Genomic DNA, 17,349 nt, shown 5'->3' on the forward strand with positions numbered 1-17,349 from the left:
CTTTAATGATCACCAAGATTTTAGCATTGGTACTTTTCCATTTAGTCCCCGAACACTGCCTGAACCTTCTTTCTGAATTTAACTTTTAAAAATATATATATATATATTTTGCTTTTCCTTTTAATTTTGTTTGCAAGATACAGATAAGATATTTTCCTACCTACCTAGGTCTTTCTATTCTCCAGCCCAAGTTCTACTCACTTCAAATACCAAAGGTCTGTCTCTTGCTCCCCCATTTCTCCATCTCTCCAGTGTGGAAAAAAATCCTGCTTCCATGCTACTCCTTCCCATTTGATGATGGCTTCAAATGATATCAAGTCCCCTCTCAAAACCACTTTTCCTCCTGGTTTACTACTAAGAATCTGTCATCTAATAAAATCAAATCCTACATCATGGACCTCCCCATTCTACTCATAACCAAACCATTCCCCTGAAACTTGAGCAAAGTGTCCATCATACCTACAGGAAGGACATACTGGATGCTACAAAATTACTTATATTTATTTGCATGCTAGCCTGGTAACTGAAGTGCTCTGTATGACTAAAGATATACAAAAATAGATAATATTAAAATGGTCTTGCATTGTAATTTGATCTTAAAGAATTTACTCTGTATCTTGCTATAAATAAAAAGAAAATCCTGATCAACAATTATTATTTTTAAAAAGCAAAAGAAGGGTCAAGATAATGCAATATAAATACCATGGCCTCTTACCTCCTACAACTCCTGATTTCCAATGTTAAACCAATTTAGCAGCAAAACCCAGAATTATTTTGCAAATTCACAAGTCTCTTAAAACAGATGTAAGACCTTCACCAGCCTAGAAGCATCTGCTACTTTCAGCTTCACACAGATCAACAACATGTAACATGAAAACTGTACACAGACTAGATAATCCAGTACAGAGTCTTCCCTACCAATTACCCTGAATCTGACAGGGTGTGCACATCAGGATTTACAAGATCATCACTGACAGTTGGTGTAGTTAGAGCCTAAAGCATCAACAAAACGTTGCCCCTGAGAAATTGGACACCATGGAATAGATCTTTACCACTCCACCCTGCTTCCAAACATGACTGACAGCGAGGGATACAGAGGTTGGGAACACAGTACTTAGTTATAAAGCTTGGAACAGCAAGGAAAACCCACAAAACAAATAAAATTCACATACACTCACACAGCACTTAGCAGCCTCCCTCCTATCCACCCCCAGATTAAAAAAAAAAGACAAGAACAGATGCTACACTGGCACTTTCAGCGCTACTGCTAGGTGGTTATGCAGTTCAGTCGCCCACACTAGCCTAATTCCCTAAAGCAATTACAATACTGTGTTCGGAGACAGTTTGCAGGGCCCTCCCCCAACACAAACCATGTGTACCCCAATGCCTGCAAACTCTCCCCATGTGTGTGCCCACTACACATGCATTCCCCACTGCCAGGAGTACACGCATCCCCCCTGCAAACTCCACCCCCCCCATGGACACATCCCCACCATATGCAAACTCCCCTCCCCCTGTGCATGCACATCCCCCCCAAGCTGCCACCACATACTAAGTCCCCCTACCACCAGTAAATTCCCCCTTGCAAACTGTGTGTGAACGCACATCCCCACCACGACCTGCAATCTTCTCCCATGTACGTAGAGGCATCCACCAGCCGCCACCATCTGCAATCTCCCCCGTGTACACAGGCATGTCCCCCCAGCTTCCCACCACCTGCTAACTCTCCCCCCGTGTGTACACACACATTCCTCCCAGCACACACACACACACAGACTGCAAACTCCCCCCATAGTGTGGGTATGGGCACCTCCCCCTACCTCCAAACTCCCGTCCCCCCCAGTATGTGCATGCATGGGTGCCTCCCACACACAAACTCCTCATCCCCCCACTGCCTGCCAACTCCCCCACTTGTATGTGCATGAGCATCCCCCCACCATCTGGAAACACCCCCACTTGTGTGTGCACAAGCATCCCCTCAGCCATTTGCACACAAAAGTCCCCCCTCACCTCCACAGGAGTGTCCTGGAGTCTCCAGAAATTAATTTTTAATTAAAGATTATGTCATGTGATGAAATCTCCAGGAAAACATCCAATCAAAACAGGCAACCAGTTGGTGTGTGTAAAAGCGCCCCCCATCTGTAAACCCCGGAGGCATAAGTGGTGGAACTAGGGGTGCTGTCGCAGGCACCCCCTGGCTTGACGGGGTTTCCATCACATACAGCATTTAAAGATTGGCTCATTAGCTCTCAGCACCCCCCACTATACAAATTGTTCCAACACCCTCCATGTGTGTGCAGGAGCATCCCCGCCCCCATGAATGCCCCCCATCTGCCAATTCCCCTTGTGTGTGCGTGAGCGTCCTCCCAGTCTCGGCGTGAATGGACCTCCCGTCTGCAAACTCCCCCCCCCCTCCGGGTGCGCGTCCCTCCCGTCTGCAAACTCCCCCCCCCCCTCCGGGTGCGCGTCCCTCCCGTCTGCAAACTCTCCCCCCCCCCTCCGGGTGCGCGTCCCTCCCGTCTGCAAACTCTCCCCCCCCCCCTCCGGGTGCGCGTCCCTCCCGTCTGCAAACTCTCCCCCCCCCCCTCCGGGGGGGCGTCCCTCCCGTCTGCAAACTCTCCCCCCCCCCCCCCTCCGGGTGCGCGTCCCTCCCGTCTGCAAACTCTCCCCCCCCCCCCTCCGGGTGCGCGTCCCTCCCGTCTGCAAACTCTCCCCCCCCCCCCTCCGGGTGCGCGTCCCTCCCGTCTGCAAACTCTCCCCCCCCCCGCCGGGTGCGCGTCCCTCCCGTCTGCAAACCCTCCCCCCCCCCTCCGGGTGCGCGTCCCTCCCGTCTGCAAACTCCCCCCCCCTCCGGGTGCGCGCCCGCGCGCGTCCCTGTCTGCAAACTCTCCCCCGCCCCGGTGTGCGCGCGAGTGTCCCCCACGTCTGCAAACTCCCCCCCCGCCGGCCGCCCCCAGAGCCGGCTGGAGACGCAGGGAGCCGAACGGCCCCAGCGTCCCAACCCAGCAGCCGTGGCCGGGTGCGGGCTCACTCACCCGCATGGCACCACCTGCTGCTGCTGCCGGGGGCCGACTCCCGAGCGAGCCCAGCCGCCGCCGCTCCGCGCTGCCGCCCGGGCCCCGCAGGGTTAATCGCTCCACCCCCTCCCCGACACGGCGCTGCTCCCATTGGCCGGGCTGTTGCTAGGAGACCTTCAACAAGGGCCTGCGCAGGCCTGACGGGCCGAGTCCTGAGCCGCGACACCCCCCTGCCCCTCCGCCCGCGGGGCCCCTCCCGGGAGCCGCGCCGCGCCGCAGGAGGGGGCGAGGACACGCGTGCGAAGGGGCTGCGCGCCGGGCAGGGGCCCCTCAGCCTGCCTGGCTCGTGGGGCCCGGGCTGCGCGCGCTGTGCCGGGAGGGGCCCCGCCCTCCCCTGCCCGCGCTCCAGCGGCCCCGGGGGGAACAGGAGCGGAGCCGCGGCGCGGCCGGGCCACGGAAATGCGCGGCGCGTGTGCTCAGCCCGCCTAAGCCGGGCCGCCCCTGGGCTTAGCGCTCATCCAGCCCGTGCGGGGGACCGGGGAACCCCCGCCCCCGCCTTGCGGTGCCCGCGTAGCCGACAAGTGTAGGGGTGGGTGAGTGTGGGAGCGAAGTCGGCTGGGAACGGGCCGGTCTCCGCGCTGGGCTGCCATGGGGCGGTGCTGACCTGCTCTGGGCAGGAGCGACGGGGGGCGATGGACAGGTGCCGCTCGCCCTGTTTATAGCTGAAGGGGGTGGTGAGAAGCGCCGCTTTTCCGGCCCCAAGGGAGGTGTGTGTTATATGGGTGAAAGACTAGCCCTGCTTGGGGGAGGGGAAGGCGAGAGGCGTGCTAGGGTTAATATGTGCAGACTAACGTCCTTATTACCTCTATCTGTCAGCTCTCATTTAGGCAAAGGACAAGCAATCCTGTACAACACTCTCACACGTGTGTAGAGTCACCGCTCAGACAAGGATGAAACCTGAAAAATACAGACAAATCCTAATGAAATACAGAACCAGTGAGCACACAGACGTGGGTGACAAAGTATAGTAGCGTTCTAGAGAAGAATCGCAGGGCCGGGGGGAACCTTGGCAAAATAATTTAGTCCAGTCGCCTGTGCTGAGGCAGGAACAAGTAACTCTAGACCAGCTCTGACAGGTATTTTTCTAATCTTTTCTTTAAAAACTCCAATGATGGGGATTTTACAGCCTTTGCAAGCCTATTCCCCTGGTTAATAGGGGTGCCATTGCAGATTTTGATAGGGGAGGGTAACTTTAACCATGATTCCGGAGGCTACTTAGGCACCTAAAAGCTCTACTTATTTTGCAGACAATAACTTAGAAATTAGCTGCGATATATATACACTCAGCTCTAATCCAAACATGTTCTTACATCTTGTGTAGTGACACTGGTTAGTTTGAAAATTTAGCCCAGTGTCCTGTGTTCTGACAGTGGCCAATGCCAAGTGCTTCAGAGGGAATGAACAGTACAGGTAATCATTAACTGATCCATCCTTTGTCACCCATTCCCAGCTTCTGCAAACAGAGGTTAGGGACACAATAATACTATACAATGAATAATACAAATCATGACAATAATCGTTGACTTTATGGACTCTAGAGGTGCAATTTCTGTTCTTTGTTCTGGATACAAACCCTAAGAATTTGAGGCATAAACACATTTGATACTCATTCCTTCCTTCTCTCAAACTCAGAAAAAAAAAGACAAAACAAAATGGTTTTCAGTTAAACTATAAAATTTAACAGCAGCCATTGCTATACAGCCCCGCCTGCCACCCATTGGGGGTTTAGTGATCTCTTATCATTGGACTCTCATTCTCTCTCTCTTCATCCTTCCTGACCTCTGTGCTGCTTTACATGTTGTCAACCATGATAGCCTTCCCAATCACTTGGGACTGTCTGCTGGAGTCTTAGAGAACTGGCCTTCTTGGTTTTGCCCCTATCTATTAGAGTCATTTTTGGGTTTTTTTGTTTTTTTTTGCAGCATAGAGCAGAGAGAGAGGCTGTTTCAGTGGATAGGGAGCAAGTTTTCAGAGACCTGGGTTCTACTTCGCCCTGGACCTCCTGTATGATGTCAGGCCAGTGCCGTAGGGACAGAGTTTCAAAGGTTTCTAGGCACCCAAAGATGCAGCTAGGCATCTAGTGGGTTTTACAAAGCACCTAATCTTCTAGGCACTTTTCAAAATCCCACTAGCTGCCTAGATACCTTAGAAAATCTGGCCGATAGTCGGCGTGTGCCTCAGTGCCCCCATCTGTACGCTGGAGATAACGGCACTGCTCTACTTCAGAGGGGCTGTGAGGAGAAATAGGTTAGACATTGTGAGGTGCTCAGATACTACGGTGATGGGACCATGTAAGTACCATGGTAGCATGGGTTTTTCCTCTGCTAGCCCTTCCTGGGGTTTTGGCCCCTTTTCACCTATTGCCCTCACATCTCCCTCTTTTCTGAATGAAACCTGGGCTCTGAGGACTTAGCTGTATTTCTTCCCAATCCCCTGGGTTCTGTCTTTACTTCCAGATCTTTAATTTAATTACCAGCGCCTCTGTAAACAAAATGCTGACTCCATGCCCCCAGAGCACAAGCTGAGACCAGCCCCTCTCTGATGAGCTCTCATTGCACACTCATTAGGCTGCATGGCAGTTAAGAGCTCTGCCTGGGGCTAGGACATGCTGCTGTACGAAACTCGGCGGCGGCAGGGAAGGGGCTAAATGGTGCCCCTGCTGCTTAACTATCCTTACAGTTTTTCCTAATATGTAACCTAAATCTCCCTTGCTGCAGATTAATCTCATTATATCTTGTCCTACCTTTAGTGGACATAGAGAACAATTGATCACTGTCCTCTTTATAATGTCCCTTAACGTATTTGGAAACTTATTAGTTGGTAGAGTTGGGAAGGAGGTAGGTGGTGTAGGATATTGCTCTTCTCATGTGATCCCTCCCCCATGGAAAAGATAACAGCTTGGCTCTTTGTGTTAAATAGCTGCCTCAAACTGCTGAATGAGCTTCAGGGTAGGGAAGGCTGTGCCTCCCCAAACAGCCTGCCCCTGCCCCATATCCAACCACCATCCACTTCCTGCCCCCTGACTGCTCCCCTCATAATCCTTGACCCATCCTGCTTCTTGTTCCCTCAGTGCCCCCGCCGCAAGACCCCCTCCCCAACCACCCCCCTGTCCCCTGACTGCCCCGACCCCTATACACCTCTCCTCCTCCCACTGAGTACTGACAGACCCCCGGAATGCTCACGATCCAACGCCCCCTTCCCCTGACTGCCTCCCCAGACCCTCTGTCCCCTGACTGTCCCCGGGACTCCCTGCTCCTTATCCAACCCCCCTGGCCCTCTGCCATGCTGCTTACCCCTGCCTCTCCCTCCCCCGGAGCCTCACCGCGCCACATCCAGGAGCGGCCCTGGACAGCGCTGCAGCAGCCTGGCTCCAGTGGGGCCTAAAGTCCCACCAGTCAGCCCGGAGCTCGCAGCCCTGCCCCCTTACCATGGGGCTCCGAGCGGGGAGGAGCTCAGGCCCCGCCCCCTTACCATGGGGTTCCGAGCGGGGAGGAGCTCAGGCCCCGCCCCCTTACCATGGGGCTCCGAGCGGGGAGGAGCTCAGGCCCCAGCCCCTTACCGCGGGGCTCCGGGCTGGGAGGAGCTCAGGCCCCAGCACCTTACCACAGGGCTCCGAGGAGGGAGGAGCTCAGGCCCCGCCTGAGCCATGCCGCTTTAGCTCTATCCAGGGCCGCTCCTGGGTTACCCCTGCCTCTCCCCTCTCTCGGAGCCTCAGCGCACTGTGTCCAGGAGCTGCCCTGGCCCCTGGACAGCGCTGCAGCAGCCTGGCTCTGGCTGGACTGGAGCGCACAGCCCCACCTCCTTGCCATGTGACTCTGAGCAGGGAGGAGCTCAGGTCCCGCCCGAGCCAGGCCGCTTTAGCTCTGTCCAGGACCGCTCCTGGATGCGGCGCGCTGAAGCGCTGGGGGAAGGCGGATGCGGGGCTGGGGTCGGAGAATTCTCATGGGGTCCCCTGCGGGGCCTGGGGCAAATTGCCCCACTTGCCCCCCCCCCGCCCCGGGTGGCCCTGCCCATGTTTTACATATGACATGCCTATTCAGGGCCATCCCTAGCCATTTGGGTGCCCTACGCAGCCTCCCTGCGGGGGTGAGGAGGAACTGTGTGGGGCGTCAGGCCTCCCCCCCAGGGTCTGGGTGGCAGCAGCTGAGGGGGGGCACTTTGGGGGCCCCATAGGCCCAGCGTGGCCTGGGGGATTAGTGGGGGGTCAGGAGCAGCCTGCTCCACTTCCCTCACCCCAGCCCCAGCCGTGTTGCTGGGGGGAAAGGAGCCACACACCCACTCACCGGCAGTGATGGGAAGCAGAGCAGCCTGGCCCCAGCCCGCTCTACTCCGCCAGCTCCCCGCCACAGCGCTCCGCTTCCCACCGCCGGTGAGAGCCGGAGCGGTCCTTTCCCGAACCCGAGCGACACGGCTGGGACCAGGGCAAGGGAAGCAGCGCGGGCTGGGGCTGCGTCTCTCTGCTTCCCGCCACCGGTGAGCGTGGGGGGCGATTCTTTCCCCGCACTCACCGGTGGCAGGAAGTGGAGCGCTGCGACTGGGAGCTGGCGGAGTAGAGGGGGCTGGGGCCGGGTTGCTCTGCTTCCCGCTGCTGCCGGTCAGTGCAGGGTCACTGGGGGGATGAGGTGGAATGGGGGCAGGCCGGGGGCAGGCAGGGGGGAAGAGTAAGAGGCAGGGCAGAGGGAGTTGTCTGGGGCCCATCACCCTGGGGACGGCCCTCCCCCTGGAAGTGAGGGCCAGCCGAGGGATAGGGCTGGTGCTGCCGTGTATGCAGCATGCAGCTGCCTAGGGCACCATGAAATTTGGGGCACCAAATTGCCCCAAATTTCATGGTGCCCAATGCAGCTGTGTATGTTGCATATGCCTAAGGACGGCCCTGCGCCTGTTAATACACCACAAAAGAATATTAGCCTTTTTCACAACTGCAACATGTTTTTTACACATATTCAGATTGTGATCCACTAAACCTGCCAATTCTCCTCAGCAGTATTACTGCCTACCCAGTTATTCCCCATTGTGTAGTTGTGCATTTTATTTTTTCCTAAGTAAAGTATTTTGCACTTGTCCTTATTGAATTTCATCATGTGATTTCAGACCAATTCTTCAATTTGTCAAGATCATTGATAGCTATCCTCATGTCTCTTACAGAGCTGTTTTAGCAGTGAGATATAAAAACATAGGCATTCCCAAATTAGATCATTGGTCCAGCTAGTCTAGTATGCTGCTTCTAACTGGGTCCCATACCTAATATGTCAGAAGAAGCTGTAACTTACCTAAAATTTATCTTGCTAGTAGTGCAGTGCTGTATATAGCAGAGAAAGGTGTTCTTTCCAGGTTTCATTTATTATCTTGCAGCATGAGCTTTCGTGGGTGAATACATCCGAAGAAGTCTTGCATCCGAAGAAGTGGGTATTCACCCACGAAAGCTCATGCTGCAAAACGTCTGTTAGTCTATAAGGTGCCACAGGATTCTTTGCTGCTTCTACAAAACCAGACTAACACAGCTACCCCTCTGATATTTATTATCTTGTATCCTGATGCACGTTTTGGTTACCTTTGTTGTCATTGCTTGCAAATCTAAAAGTGCTACTGATAATTATAAAACCCAGCCCACAGTATTTGACTTAAGGACCTCCTAATTAATCTATCAAAGGTATTTGTAAAATAATTATTTTTATATCTAAACATTGAATTCTGCAGGTCATGTGTAATAAGTAATACCTTAGTTTACTATACTAAATTTGCTGACCTTTATCTGAAGTCTCCTTGTCCTCATATTTTTGAGCAAAGTAAACAAGAGGCACTAATCAGTTTTTACTATGCCCTTTATAATTTTAAATACTTACTTAACCTTCTCTTTCGCTCTTTCCAGGTTGAATAAGCCTCATTTTTATACTTCATTTTACATAAATCCTGTTATAGCCTCTAATTATCTTTGATGCATTTGTCATGATTCTGCTCTGGTTTTCTGAAGATGTGGTGACCAAAACTAGATACTAGTTCAGTTGGGAAGCATACCATTTTCTTTCTCTTTTTAATACACCTTTTTTTTGGGCGGGGGGCAGACATCTTCATTTCTAGTTACTCTTTGTCTTTGACCATTTAAATCTTCTATCCTTAAACTATACCTTCTGTGTTCAGTACTCCATTTGTGGCTTTTGGGGAAAGTATTTCTGTCGAAGGATCCAACACAAATAGTCACTGACTCAAAAAAATCAAAATCAAATAAATAACAGGATAGTTTGATGGGCCGGAGTCTAACCAATTAGTCAAAAGCTAGTGTACAAGAGGTGGGTACAGGAGGAGTCAATTTTGAAAGGAAAAAATAGGCTTAATATACAGTGTACAGGATTGATCATACCACTAGGAAAACTTTGGTATCAAAGATGTGAAAGTAACAGAATAAAATAAAATTGGAACGATTAACACTGAGTAGCTTATACTTCTTTGTTCACAATGTCCTTTTACAAGTCTGTAAATTAGGGGTTATTCTCCCAGTTTGTCAAACACTGGTTCTTTTTCTGTGTTTCTAATGCAGAAGGCAGCAACATGCTTCTTTTATACACCCAGCTGTTTATACATCAGCATTTTCAGCAACAATCTGCACAACATTCTGCACAGTCAGGAAGGAAGGAGTCCCTGAAGAAAGTGAGTCTTCTTTGTTTTCCTGCCACAGATTGGGCTGTACTACATGTTATCACATCTGTGATCCACTATATGTACAGTGTTTGGATTCCCTTTTTAGCTCAATAAAACATACCCAAATAGCTATTGGAGGATGGCAAAACCATGGGTAAGGTCAAGATCAGTCTTACAAAATTGTTAAGAAAACTGAAGTCCCCGGACACAAAGTTTACCCATTACATTCAAGATGAAAAGCTCAGGATATTTTTCTTGTTTGTCAAAAAACAGTTATTTGCTCCACGCAAGTGGACAAGTAGAATTTTGCAGGGTTAGTAAATGGGAGTTAATTCTTGCCATGGAGAAAGCATAACCCTGACTTTGTGTAGATATTGCAGAAATACTGATAATTTGGTTATGAATACCTTTCACCCTAGTGATAGATGTTCTTTAAAAAACATACGTACACTTTTTAAAAGCTGGAACCTGTCCATCATTCCTCATAATACAGCACGACATGCCTTAATGAACCAGATGCGCTGTAAAAACTTTATACTGCAGAGTCTTTATTTGCTGCAGATGTGGTTGATTCAAGCTTCCTCCAAAGCAGGATTGTACAGAGTACCTATCTTAATGACAGTGGCAAGCTGGATGACTGACTTTGTGCACTGGAGAGGATTATGCTCCTGTATCTTTAAGAGATACCACACATGCTGGTGCTGAATTCTGGTAGTCTATTTGATCTTAGCAGCTGTTCCTAAAGGATGTTATTCGGAAGAGAGCTCCCCAAGCGCTTTGCTGTGGATCGTGTTTTTTTTTTTTCTTTTAAATAGACTGTGAGGAAGGGAGCAGAAGTCTTTTGGGGAAGCTCTTGGGCAGGAAATATATAGAGATAAAATATAATTATTCCATGGAAAAATATGTATACATACACTGTATTAATTTATAAAGGATCAAATCAGTTTGACAGTCTTCACGAAACCCCATTGAGAACAATTAAAATATACTTCTGAGCCTCTTGTCATTAAGAAATGGGATGATATATTTAGGAATTTGTGGGGGGAAGGGATTGTCTCCTTGGAAACTTCTGTTGTCATTGGATACATTGGAGGAACACATCAGATACTTCTTGTCCTTTAGCAAGTAAACATATACATTTCCCATAATGCATACTAACTCTGAATTTAATCTATGTATGATGAACAAAATCATCAACAGTTTAATTCTCTGTACTTGTATCTAATGGCAAGAATTATTTGGAGACTTAGTTTTATTTATAATTCAGCAGTACATCAAAAAGTTCTTGGGTTAATTCATTATGATTTCTCCATTACCTTGTGACTTCCTTGGTAAAGTTAAATCAGAATTAAAATAAATCAAAGTTATTAGAAAGGTTGATACAAATGATGATTAAAGTCATTCAAAGTTTTGTTGTTGTTTTGGGGGGGTTTCCCCTCTATTTTCATTGACATCCTGGAGTAAGAAAGAGGGTTAAGAAATCTAACAATAAATATTAAAAACTGAGGAAAACTGTTGATCTTTTGGGAAATGAGGAGGAAGCAGAACATCTTGAAAAAAAACTTACGTTAAAATAGTATTAAACTGTTATATAGATAAGGGGATCAAGACTCCTCTTGTTCTTACACATTTACATTCAAGAAATGCTCACTTTCAAGATGAATAAATTTTGTTTAGTTTTATCCTTCTCCCTTATAAATTAGTAGGGCTGATGAATGACATGTTGACTGGCAGAACAAGCTCATTAAAATGTCTGATCATGTCATGCAAAAGGCCACAGTGGTTCTCAAACTTATTTGATCATGCCCCTCCCTTCTTTGTGTCTGTAGTAATTTAGCTATAGTACTCCCTCTCCCTCCCCCCCCCAGCACATGGCCAGCAGCCACCGCTCACCGGCCACCCAACTCTGAAGGCAGAACAGAGAGTGGTAGCTGCTGGCCAAGCACACAGCTCTGAAGGCAGCACCGCCGCCAGCAACAGTGGAGAAGTAAGAGTGCCATGATATGGTATTGCCACCCTTACTTCTCTGTTGCTGGCAGTGCCGCTACCTTCAGAGCTGGGCAGCTGGGGAGAAGTGTCTGTTCTCTGGCCACCCAGCTCTGAATGTGTGCAGTAAGCTTTTTTCCCTAAAGCTTCTCCTCCCCCTCCACCCCCAATACATTCTGCCCACTGTCCAGTTTGAGAACCTCTGCACTAGGCTACTGGATTTTTTTTTTTAAGTCCAATAACCTTTTTAGAGCCTCTGAACATAAGCATGTTCAACAAGGCCACACCCATATGATTTATGTATTGAATTATGCAATTAAAAATACCACCTCGTAGTTGTGCTCTCCACTGATAAGTGACCAATATTTAATTACTGTTTCCTGGTTCAATCAGCACACTAAAGCCCCCAGCTGTAAAATGAGCTCCCCACAGACAGGGTGCCTGTGCTGAGCTTATTGCAGGATTGGGGCCTAAATATCTTGAAGGAATATCAAAATGTTACCTGACTGCAATGCCTTCAGCCATTAAGGGCCCACTTCTGCAGTTTTTAAACAAATCCCATTAAAATCCTAGCTTAATCAAAAATCAATTCTCACAGGTGGTAGAATTGAAGGATTAGGCTCATTAGGAGCAGCACAGACATAATGAGGCTAGTAACTATTAAAGGGTTTCAAAGATCTATAGTATATGCAGGAAAACACCAAATCCTTGTGGGCATAACAAGTTGGGACATGAAAGATTAAATTAGTATTTCTCACCTCCCATTTAGAATATAAAATGTGGACAGAAAACATGGTAATTCGTTGCATGCAGGGCCGGCTCCAGACAGTAAAAACAACTATGCAAGCATCAGGATGGAAGACACTCAATGGTTACTACCAAGTTACCAACCATACTAAGAAAACAACTGGGAAAAACACCACATAGTCCCATGAAGATTTTAAAAAGGGAGTTCACCAAAGTACAGTCCTTTTTACGTGACACCCACAGAATAATACTAAGGAAAATAAAACAATATGACAACTTTACTTCAGCCCAAGGTCAGCTTAACCCAAGCCATCCTGGAACTAGCTCACTGAGCAAATAAACGGCAACTATCCACTGTGAACACAGCTGGTGCTTCTGTTTTTAAAGTGTTCTCAGCTGCAAGTAGAAATGTTGCCTACCTCAAGAGAGATGCCTCATGTCAGACCACTTGAGGATAGCCTGAAATGGAGTGAGTATATAGCTAAGAATACCTAATCAACTAAGAATCCCTTTTACACCTAAGGTTGACCTCAACTAAAGCATTTGAGAGATAAAATTATATCTATGATTCCATTTTAGGCCTCAGTCCTGCAAATACTAATGCACATCTCTAATATTATACACACAAGTTGAATGGAGTTCAAATTTACATTTTTGTGTTAGTTAAGAAAGGCACTAGAAACACACTGCAGCCCCAAAAGAGACTTTTTGGGAAAATGCCAGATTCAAATGACTATTTTAATAGTATCATGAGTCATTTACCATATTAAAATATATTTAAAAAATGAGACAAGACAATATATAAATAAGCGGGTTTTTGCCAGGACCTGCAGGATAAATTCCTTCTCCAAAAGAGAACCTATATGCCTTCTTTATTCTTCACATGCATTGCAGAAACTACAAAGATCTCTTTAAAATGCTTTAAGATTCAGACAGTTTTAGGAATTTACTATAACTAATTTTCCTCTGCTGGTCAGAATACCTCCAATATTTGGAACGGATATTGAAACCTGCATGAAGAATCACCTCATTTCCTCACACATATCATTTAAAATATCATCAACATTTCTAGTACTATAGTGTTCAATCTTTAGTTAGAAAGACAAGTGTGAATAAGCAATCGATTTTTGCAGGTCCCTTGAGTAGTAGTTTAAGAAAGGTTTCACAGTATTTGATAACGAGCTAAACTGTTGCCAAAAAAAAAAATTGTCGGGAGACAAACATGTAGATCTTTAAAAACATGTCTTAGCAAAACAATTTTTATGGAGAATATTTATCAGAGCCCTAGTTCTGCGAACAGGTTGCTCAAAGATTATAATTATACACACATGTGCTCGCAGAATCAAGACTATACTTTGTGATTATGGTAACTTCTGGATCATATGCTTCTCCCAGCTACACTTGCAAGCTATCTATGTGCTATTAGGAATTTTAGTTTGGAATAAGTATTTACAATAGACCTGTTTTCAGTGAAGGAGAGGCTTGCTTGCCTTTCATCCCAGACAGAAGTTATTCCTTTGTCTCTGCATACTCACACAGTGTGTACAGCACTTAGCACAGTGCTAGCACTTAGTCCATGACTGGGGCACTATGGTAATACAAATAATCAAAAATAACAATGAGAATTTGTGATAAAATTAATTGAAAAACAATATGTAGTCTATAGCTAATTTATGGAATTCACTGCCACAAAAGTGCATAGAAACAAATACCCTAGCAGGACTTTTTTTTTTTAAAAGGAGTGGGCAACTTTATCACCATGTTTTCTGACATTTTGGAATTGATTGGATGTGGTTTTCAAAAGTTATTGCATTGCAGTCAGGCAAACAGAAATTCCATTGGGTCGAGCGTTAGGCCTCACTTTTTCGGCTTGGTGTACTCTTAATACTTATTCTGGGCTAGCTACGTCAGTCAGGGAGGTGAAAAAAACACCACTAGTGATATAGCTATGCCAACTAAACTCTAGTGAGTTGCAGCTATGCCAACAGAAGAGAGCTTATGTCAGCATAAGTGAATATAATTCGGGGAGGGAGCGTTCTTACACTGGCAGAAAAGATCCTCCTGTCTGTGTAAGCAGTATCTGTACCAGGGGGCTCTGTCGGTATAGCTATACCAGCATAGGCTCGGCAGTGTAAACATAGCATCAGTCAATTACCCATTGTTGGAGGAAGGACGTAGCTGTTAATTATTATGCCTTATCTATTTTTATAACACAAGACATAATTAGGGATTAAAATCTCTATACCTAAGAAATATTTAAATGGTTTAAGATACTGGCTGTGTGCCATACTAAGCCTAAATGGAAAAAATATTGTTCACCTCTCACAAATGATCTGACTGACCTTTATATAATTTTTGGAGAGAAAACTATGAATGTTTAGTTAAAAATTATGCCAGTCTGGATACCAAGGCCCTGATCCTACAATCTGATCTTCATGATGCAATGGTCCTGCTGCATGGAACTGCTTGCAGAATTGGGGCCTAAATTTGTAATTAAACAATACTAAGAAAAATAAAATAATTTGTAACTCTCATAAGTTTAAGTGGAAAATCCTGTTCTTTGATCATAATAAAAAAATGCAATCACTGAACCTGATCTTGGGGAGTACACAGCACCCAAATATCCACTGAAGTCAATGGGAGTTATGGGAGTTCATGACCCATTACATAAACAGATAGAAATATTCTGTAACATTACTACTGTAAGCCTCATCTGCTTACCTCTATTCAGTAATGAGCTGGAAGACCCAGTATCAGGCTACATCATGCCATCTGAAAAAATCTCATGAAGAAACTTTAGAATTTCTGGAAAAAAAAGAAAAGAAAAGCCCATTTGTATGAAAGGAATTGGAGGATGAGCCTAAGAAGCTTTTTTTCTTCCCACTCCAATAGTATGTTTGGGGCTCCATGGTGGTGAGGAGGGGGCAGGGACAAGCCAGACCATGCTCTGCAGCATTCTCCTTGAAACTTGTGAAACTATTTCAAGTGAAACATAATACTAACACCCACTTCTCTGCAACTGCAAGTTCCTCATGAGGGTGCAGCTGGGACAGCTGTTGCTGGTCATTGCTCCTGAGAGAGCAGTCAGTACTGCCATGCCATGGCACTGGTGGAGTTCAACGGTCCTGCAATTAGTGTATAGACACTGGTCGGCTCTATGAATGCTGCACTTTGTCCACTGTAGTTTCCTATAGATTTGGGGCCATCTGTGGGTTCTGAAAGCCACACACTCTGCCTAGTTGATTGTAAGGAGAGTGCCAGTCCATGCTCCATAATGGAATGAGTCCATTGAAATGGCATGAACTGGCCCTATTTTTCAAACTTACTATTATTTTTTAATTTAATAAAAAAACAGTACATGGTAAAAGGCTTAGAAACCAAAATAATATGAAAACCCAAATGTTAAAAATTGCTTCACTGAATTATCTGCTGTACAGTTCCTTTCTCTGTTACATGGCTACTGCAAACAGGCTCTCAGCTCTACTTAAATCCATAATCAGGATAGCCTGCGTCTCTCTACAACAGGAACAGAATGGAGATTAATAGTTAACTGCACGTACAGGTGGTTCACAGCTTGGAAGACCATTTTGCCCAGAAGCTAATTCTAATTCAGCTCTTCAAATGAAATGCTTCTTCCTTTGCTTGGTGCTACATTCAGATATCTTCTATAGATAATGCAACAAATGGAAGCTATCAGTCTCCCTCTGCAACTGTAGCATCATTTCTAATTTGCTGGGGGAAGAAATAAGCCATTCTCTTCTATTCAGAGATGCCAGCGAATAATACCAACATGTTACAGTCAGTGAATGTTTCCCTTTCTCCAGTAATGATTTAGAAATTCACCTTTGGAGAGGGAGTATCTTTCACTCTACCATCCAGTTTTCTTTATACGCATGCCATCTACTTCTAAACATGTTGCATTCTATTCCGTGTGCCATTAGTGCAATCTTTTAGTCTTACTTCATTTTTATTTTATTCACCCCTCACAGACTTTCTTGAACCAGCTGTTTTTACTAGCCTGCTTTCAGGAATGCAAGATATTACCTCACATTTCCCTATCGGAATATTAATCATAACATAAAAGTATATATTTCCATGGTGTTCCCAGCAGATCTCACAGGGACACAAAGCAATTTACCAAAAAAATAAAAATCCCCAGTTGCCCTCATTCCCAAATTGGAAAGTAAGTTGAGCTTTGACCACCTACAGTATTAGCTTTCTCATTTGTACAGAGGCCTCATTAGAGGTGATGAAGCTTGAAAGGCAGGTGAGATGGGATTGCCACATGCTGGAGGGGTGGAGTCACAAATAGAAGATGGGGGGAATATTGTGGATAAGTGGAGGTGGGAGGAGTTTGGTCCAAGGTAAGGAAGGAGCTGGATTGGAATACAGTTTATGGTCCTTCACACAGATCCAGCAGGACCTGAGAATACTATAGAAAGCACCTCACATTTTTGTGGACAAGCTCTACTCAGCATTGGCTTTGGTTGGATGAAGGGGAAGACACGTGTGGAAGTAGAGAAGGAACTGACAGGAATTTGTTGGGAATCTTAATGCATGACAGCCTAACTCTGGCGAACAGAGACTAACTGCAACCTTAATAACACAAGATTTGTAAAAGCAAAAATTGTGTAAGGCAAGTAAAAAAAACTGTAAAAAGTTGTTTCAACCTTGTGTAAATAATGTGTAAATAATATAAAATGTAAACTAAAATCTCTTAAGTAAAAAAAAACAAAATATCAAAATAACATGTATAAATAAAATGCAGCTGTTGCTTATTATTGTCTATAACAAAAATATAAATGCTTGCTGTAATTGTTTACCTGTTAAAAAACCTGTCCAAAAAAAAGACCCTATGTCCTAGTTCACTCTCTCCCTGCTGTAGCTGCTAAACAAAATAAAG

At 46.2% G+C, this 17,349-nt stretch overlaps 1 protein-coding gene and 1 long non-coding RNA gene across 7 annotated transcripts in view; one reads left to right on the top strand and one right to left on the bottom strand.

Moving 5' to 3' along the window:
• The window catches only part of LOC123375716 (SSX family member 2 interacting protein), a 33,569-nt gene extending 30,440 nt beyond the window's left edge, over positions 1–3,129 (bottom strand). For 2 of the 4 annotated variants that reach the window (XM_045026903.1, XM_045026899.1), the window contains exon 1: positions 3,036–3,128. The gene's annotated coding sequence lies outside the window, so the exon portion shown is untranslated. Of the gene's footprint in view, positions 1–3,035 lie in introns of all 4 variants that reach the window. The other 2 variants (XM_045026902.1, XM_045026900.1) reach the window with 2 other exon arrangements.
• Positions 3,130–3,307: 178 nt separating this feature from the next.
• LOC123375718 lies at positions 3,308–17,172 on the top strand. Of its 3 annotated transcripts, XR_006581570.1 has the most exons (4): positions 3,308–3,610; positions 3,894–4,153; positions 9,613–9,722; positions 16,858–17,172. It is a non-coding gene; the product is annotated as an uncharacterized LOC123375718 (long non-coding RNA). The 3 variants fall into 3 exon arrangements; XR_006581569.1 differs by lacking the exon at positions 16,858–17,172 and having other exon boundaries at positions 3,309–3,606; positions 9,613–11,586; XR_006581568.1 differs by lacking the exon at positions 16,858–17,172 and having other exon boundaries at positions 3,310–3,610; positions 9,613–11,586.
• Positions 17,173–17,349: the final 177 nt, after the last annotated feature.

Source organism: Mauremys mutica, chromosome 8 (genome assembly GCF_020497125.1).
Source record: "Mauremys mutica isolate MM-2020 ecotype Southern chromosome 8, ASM2049712v1, whole genome shotgun sequence".
In the NCBI taxonomy this organism is placed as follows: domain Eukaryota; kingdom Metazoa; phylum Chordata; order Testudines; family Geoemydidae; genus Mauremys; species Mauremys mutica.